The sequence below is a fragment of the Lonchura striata genome, chromosome 29 (assembly GCF_046129695.1).
Source record: "Lonchura striata isolate bLonStr1 chromosome 29, bLonStr1.mat, whole genome shotgun sequence".
NCBI lineage: Eukaryota > Metazoa > Chordata > Aves > Passeriformes > Estrildidae > Lonchura > Lonchura striata.
The window spans coordinates 4176517-4183110 of record NC_134631.1 but is presented as its reverse complement, the minus strand read 5'-3'; the positions used below and the strand labels follow the sequence as shown (position 1 = coordinate 4183110).

The 6594-nt window shown below is 52.9% G+C and overlaps 1 pseudogene; it reads left to right on the top strand.

Moving 5' to 3' along the window:
* The first annotated feature begins 781 nt into the window (after positions 1–781).
* Positions 782–1714, top strand: LOC144247623 (olfactory receptor 14J1-like; annotated as a pseudogene).
* The last annotated feature ends 4880 nt before the right edge of the window (positions 1715–6594 follow it).

Sequence of the window (6594 nt, the reverse complement as noted above, 5' to 3'; positions counted from 1 at the left end):
AAGACCTGGAACCTCAGGGCCTGAGAGGAAATTGCAAAAACTTTTCCCAGAGTCAAAGTCAGAAGAAGACACCAAAGTTTTTCAAGGCAGTTGAAGGGATCATCAAAGGAATGTTTGAACATTTACAGAGACTCCAGAACTGTGACTTTGGGTGGTCAGTGTCTCTGCTGGGAGCCTCCCAAAGGGCCTTCAGCCACTCCTCAGCCCTGGGCAGCAGCAGCAGCATCACCTCTGCAGGTGGGGTAACAAGCCCATCCAGTCCGTCACCTTCTCTCAGCCACAAGGAATCCTTTGCCTCTCACATCTCTCAGTGCCAAACTCTGAGTGCAGCAGGAATGCTGGGGATTTCTGACCTCAGAGAGCCAGCAATGGTGTGTGGGTAGGAAAAACATTCCCTACATATTTTCCCTGCTGTCCATGTCCTCCAGACATGGTAGTGCAGATGGTACCAAACCCTTCTGCAGTATGAGCAATTCCCCTGACAACTCCTGAATATCCAGCCTTGTCCCTCTGCCACATGGCCACAAACCCATGGCAGTAGGGCAGGGATGGCTCCTTGAGTGCCCCCACACACAGGCCTGGCTGCTCCTGGCACACTCAGCCAGCACAACTGGAGCTCAGGCAGGGACCTGGGTGAAGGTTTTCCCAGAGCAGGAACAAGGGTGGGTGAGTCCCAGCAGGACAGCCTGCAGGGAATGGCCCAGGTTTGGCTGCAAGCATCCTCTCCTGACTTGTCCCTGTCCTTTCTCCATGAACAGGTGCCCATGTGCAGCCACAGCAAATGTCCAACAGCAGCTCCATCAGCCACTTCCTCCTGCTGGCACTGGCAGACACGCGGCAGCTGCAGCTCCTGCACTTCTGCCTCTTCCTGGGCATCTCCCTGGCTGCCCTCCTGGGCAACGGCCTCATCATCAGTGCCGTAGCCTGCGGCCACCACCTGCACACGCCCATGTTCTTCTTCCTGCTCAACCTGGCCCTCAGCGACCTGGGCTCCATCTGCACCACTGTCCCCAAAGCCATGCACAATTCCCTCTGGAACACCAGGAACATCTCCTACACAGGATGTGCTGCACAGGTCTTGTTCTTCATGTTCTTCATCTCAGCAGAGTATTTCCTCCTGACCATCATGTGCTAAGACCGCTACATGTCCATCTGCAAACCCCTGCACTATGGGACCCTCCTGGGCAGCAGAGCTTGTGCCCACATGGCAGCAGCTGCCTGGGCCAGTGCCTTTCTCTATTCACTGCTGCACACAGCCAATACATTTTCCCTGCCCCTGTGCCATGGCAATGTCCTGGGCCAGTTCTTCTGTGAAATACCCCAGATCCTCAAGCTCTCCTGCTCCAAATACTACCTCAGGGAACTTGGGCTTCTTGCTGTTAGTGTGTGTGTAGGACTCAGATGTTTTGTGTTCATTGTTTTCTCCTATGTGCAGATCTTCAGGGCTGTGCTGAGGATCCCCTCTGAGCAGGGACAGCACAAAGCCTTTTCTACCTGCCTCCCTCACCTGGCTGTGGTCTCCTTGTTCCTCAGCACTGCAGCGTTTGGCAATCTCAAGCCCCCCTCGATGTCCTCCCAATCCCTGGATCTGGCCCTGTCAGTTCTGTACTCAGTGGTTTCTCCAGCCCTGAACCCCGTCATCTATAGCCTGAGGAACCAGGAGCTCAAGGCTGCAGTGAGGAGACTGATGACTGGATGCTTCCAGGGACATTAAACGCCTGGCCAATTTCTGCAAATCACTTGTAATAAAAGTAATTTTTGATACTTCTTGTTGGTTTCATTTTGGAGGTTCTTTTTCTTTGTTTTATTTCTTAATCTTGTCCACAAAGGAAAGCCATTCCATGTGCCATTTCTCATTTTGCTTCTTTCCACCTTCCTTGTGCCCACAGACTGTGTCAATGAGGGGCTGCACTCTCAGTGGCTTTAAAGGAACTAAAGGATCTCTCAGCAGAGTTTTCTGCAGAGATGTGCTTTTGTTGACTTCTCTGGAGCTGCAGCAGCATTGTCTGTGTGCAGAGCTGGGGCAGATCAGTGCTGGCACAGCAGCTCTGCTCCTGCTGGCCACACCATTCCTGATCCAGGCCAGGAGCCATTGGCCTTCTTGGCCACCTGGGCACACTGCTGGCTCATGTCCAGCCTGCTGTCCATCAGTCCCTGCAGGTCCCTTTCTGCCTGGCTGCTGTCCAGCCCCTCTCTCCCCAGCCTGTAGCACTGCAGGGGTTGCTGTGGCCAAAGTGCAGGACCCGGCACTTGGACTTGTTAAACCTCACCTTGTTGGATTTGGGCCCTGGATCCAGCCTGGCCAGGGCCCTGTGCAGAGCCCTCCTACCCTCCAGCAGACTAACACTCCCAGCCAACTTGGCGTCCCCAGGGTTCCATGAGGCCCCAGAGTGTCCCAATGGTCTCCATGATTCCATGAGGCCTCCCAGTGTCACAATGTCCCTTTGGTTCCATGGGACCCCTTGGTATCACAAAATCCCTTGGATCCTTGGGCCCTGCAGTGTCACAATGTCACCGTGGTCCCCCAAGGCCCTGCAGTGTCACAGTGGATCCTTGGTTCCATGATGTCTGGCAGGTCAGCAATGCTCTCCTTGCTCCCAGAGTGTCACAAAGGCCTCTTGGTCCCAAGGGACACTGTCAGTCTGTGGTGGTGGCGGGCACAACTTTCCCTGGGAGTGTTTTGTGCTCACGGGTAGGAGCCACGGGAGCCCAGCACACACACACACACACAAACACACACACACACGGAGCTGCTCAGCAGTGAGGACACGGGAGGGCCCAGGCATGGAGCTCCAGCGAGGGTTTATCTGGCGGTCAAGGGGTCTGGGGGTTAAAGACAAAGGAGGGTTTAGGGTATAAATACAGGAACAGAGGGGGTTGAGGAGAGCATCAGGGATGTCAGGGTTTAGGGGTGGTACACAGGAAAAGGGACTAATAGGGAATGCCAGGGTGGATAGGCGGGGACATAAAGCAATGAGAAGACAGGGAAGGGAGAACTTGCTAGAACATGAACATATGAGGGTAAAAAGGTTAGGAAAGGCCAACAGGCCAATTTGGAGGACAGATCTGGGACAAATTAACACAGTGCTGCAGAGTACCATGGGGGAAGCTTCTGTCCTCACCCTGAGCTGTGAGGAATGCCCAGAGCCTAAGGTGCATCTCTCCAGGGCATTGCTGTTGCCCTCTCCCCAGTAAGCTCACAGGCCTCCACACACACACACTGGAGATGTCTGGGGCCATTCATCATTTCTCTGCTCTCAGCACCGAGGCAATGGACTCTGGCACAGCACTGAGCTCATGCCTGTGGCAACCACCCCTGGCCATGGGGCTCCATGGAACTGCTTTCAGGAGACCCCCCAAGAGTTTGGGAGTGCCCCAAAACTGCTTCAGGAATGTGAGATACCCCAGCATCTCTTCATGAATGTAGACTATTCAAAAACTCACTCAGTAACGGGTTCCCCCTATCTTAATCATCCCCAAACTTTGGCTGTCTATTCCAGACCCCACCTCACCTCCCCAATGCCAACCCCAACTCACCCCACCCATCCTGGACATCAATACCTCTTCCCAGGCTGTACTTCCCCCATTTCACACCTCCCAAACCCCATCCCACCCATCCCGCCCCACCCAATGCCCATCCTGATTTGCATCCCACTTTGCCCAATCTCCTTGCAACCTAATTTCACCCTGAGATGCAGTGGAAGCAAGTAGTTTTGGGGTGGGATTCAGTAGTTTTTAGTGGCACTGAGTGGTTTTGAGCTGACAGATCTGTCCCTCTCACCTTTGGAGTGCCAAGAAATAAAGACAACTAAACCAAATACGCTGAACACCCCCATTTCCTCACAGATATCTCCTGGAATTGAAGATTCCCCAAAACACAAGTAAAATGTGAGGCTTTAGATGCCTTTGATGAATTTGTTGATTTTTACCACAATTTTCTGTGTTTTGAATGGAGGAAGAGAAAAGATAACTGGAGCAAAAATAAAAGGAACACCAGCCAATTCCCTTGTGTATCACAGGGAATGTGGTCACCAGGGCTCTGACCAGGGCGGGTCCTCTGATGGGGATGGAGCTGGAGCAGCACACGAAGCTCTTCCTGCAGGCGGGGTTCTCGCAGGGCTTCCTTTACTGGTGCCTCCGCTGGTGCTGGATAAAGAACGAGCGGTCTGAGAGGCTCTTCCCACACAGGAGACACTCGTAGGGCCTCTCCCCAGTGTGGATGGGCCAGTGGGTGACAAGGGCAGAGCTGCAGCTGAAGCCCTTCCCACACTCCCTACACTGTGAGGCCTGTGAGACCAAGGGACCATTGTGACACTGTGAGGTCTCATGGAATCCTGGAGAGCACTGTGACATTGCTGGGCCTCATGGAACCAAGGAGACTGTAGTGACACTGTGTGACTCCAGGGAATGTCGGGATCATTGTGACACTGAGAAGCCCCATCAAACCAAGGGTCCATTGTGACACCACGGGGCTTCATGGAACCATGGAGACCATTATGACTCTTTGGGGTGTCATGGGACCAAGGGACCATTGTGACACGGTGAGACCCCAGGGAGCCAAAGGTCCATTGTGACATTGGAAGGCCTCATGGAGTCATAGAGACACCATGAAGAGACTTCACAGCCTCATGGAACCAAGGGGCCATTGTGACACTGTGGGGCACTTTGGAACCAAGGAGACCATTGTGACACTGAGGGGACTCATGGGATCATGGAGACCATTGGGACACTATGAGGCCCCATGGAATAAGCAAATCATTGTGACACTGTGATGTGGCTGCAACTCTCTGGCCACAGAGCTGCAGGCACAACTTTCCCAGGCATCATCCTGGGGAAAGCTGTGAGAAGCTCAGAGAAAAGATTGAGAAATAATTCTTACCTTCACTTGCTGCACCTGCTGTTGCGAACATGTGGAATGTGTTATGGAGATTTGTTACCAAAAGGTGATGTCTTAAATGGCCAGTGGTGCTGTTGTTTGCATTCAAGGACCAATCTGTTCTGAGTGCATTGGACTGTCTGTAAGCACAATGAGTTTGTCTGAATAAGTATAGTATAGTATAGTATAGTATAGTATAGTATAGTATAGTATAGTATAGTATAGTATAATATAATAAAGCAGTTGATCAGCCTTCTGGAATGATAAAGTCAATGCTAATTATCACCACGATGGGGATATTATGCTACAATACTGTGAGGCCTCACGGCACCAGTGAGACCATTGTGACTATGGGGGGTCCCCACAGAACCAAGGGGACCATTGTGACACTGTGGGGCCTCGTGAAACCAAGAGGCCTTTGTGGCACTGCAGGGCTGCAGGGAACCAAAGGTCCATTGTGACACTGCAGGGCCTCGTGTCATCAGTGTTCTATTGTGACCCTGTGGAGCCAAAGGAGATCATTGTGACATCGCAAAACCCCAGGGCCCAAAGATCCATTGTGACATTGTGGCCTCATGGAACAGAGGAGTCACGTGCCATTGTGGGGCCTCAAGGAACCATGGAGACCAATGTGACACTTGAGGGTCCCATGGAACCAAAGGTCCATTGTGACACTGCAGGGCCTCGCGTCATCAGTGTTCCATTGTGACACTGTGGAGCCAAAGGAGACCATTGTGACATCACAAACCCCCAGGGTCCAAAGGTCCATTGTGACATTGCGGCCTCATAGAACAGAGGAGTCACGTGTCATTATGGGGCCTGAGAAACCACGGAGACCCCTGGGACACTGCGGGGCCCCAGGGAACCAAGGGAACACGGAACAGGTCTGGCTGGTTTGGCCTCCAGGGGCTGCCTGACAGCTTGGCACCTGCAGGGTCTCTTCTCATCTGCTATTGAAGCACTGGGGCTCGGGGCTTTCCTTCCTATGGAAAAGAACTCTCCTTCTCCTCTAGGCACACATGGCCAGAATTGGGATTTCACCTCCATTTCCTTATATCCAGGGATTGTTCCCATGGACATATTGCCAGGACAAATCTGGCAGGAAGTTGTTTGGAAAGGGTCACTGCTTATCTGCCTCCAAAACACGGGGGAAGGCTCCACACTTTCCTTCCTTTGGGAAAGAACTGTCCTGCTTCTCCAGGTGCCATGGCCAAAATTGAGATTGTCTCCAAAGACTGCCCCTGGACAAAATCTGCCATTCCTGACAAGTCTGCCTGGCCTTGACCTAGTGAGGCTCTCACCTGCCTTCCAAACACTGGGGCTCTGTGCTTTCCTTCCTATGGAAAAGAACTGTCCTTCTCCTGCAGGTGCCAATGGCCATATTGGGATTTCACCTCCAATGTTGACTATTGTGACAGACTGGAGGAGATTACTGGCTGGAAATATTTCATGTGTGGGGGAGGAAGGGGCAGGTCCAGCCTTGCCTTATCCTGGAACCCCAGCACTGCCCTGCCCTGGAACCCCAATCCCCCCAGAGCCTCTATCCCAGCCCAGCAGTGTCTGCCAGTTCCTGGCACAGCACAGGCAATGCTCCACAGCCACCTCTGGAGCCCCAGCCCAGCTCCTGAGTGACCAAATGACCCCAAGTCCCACCTGGGGGAAGGGCCCAGGAAGACCAAGGAGTATTTAAGGCTGACTGCAAGGCAAGCACACATCTT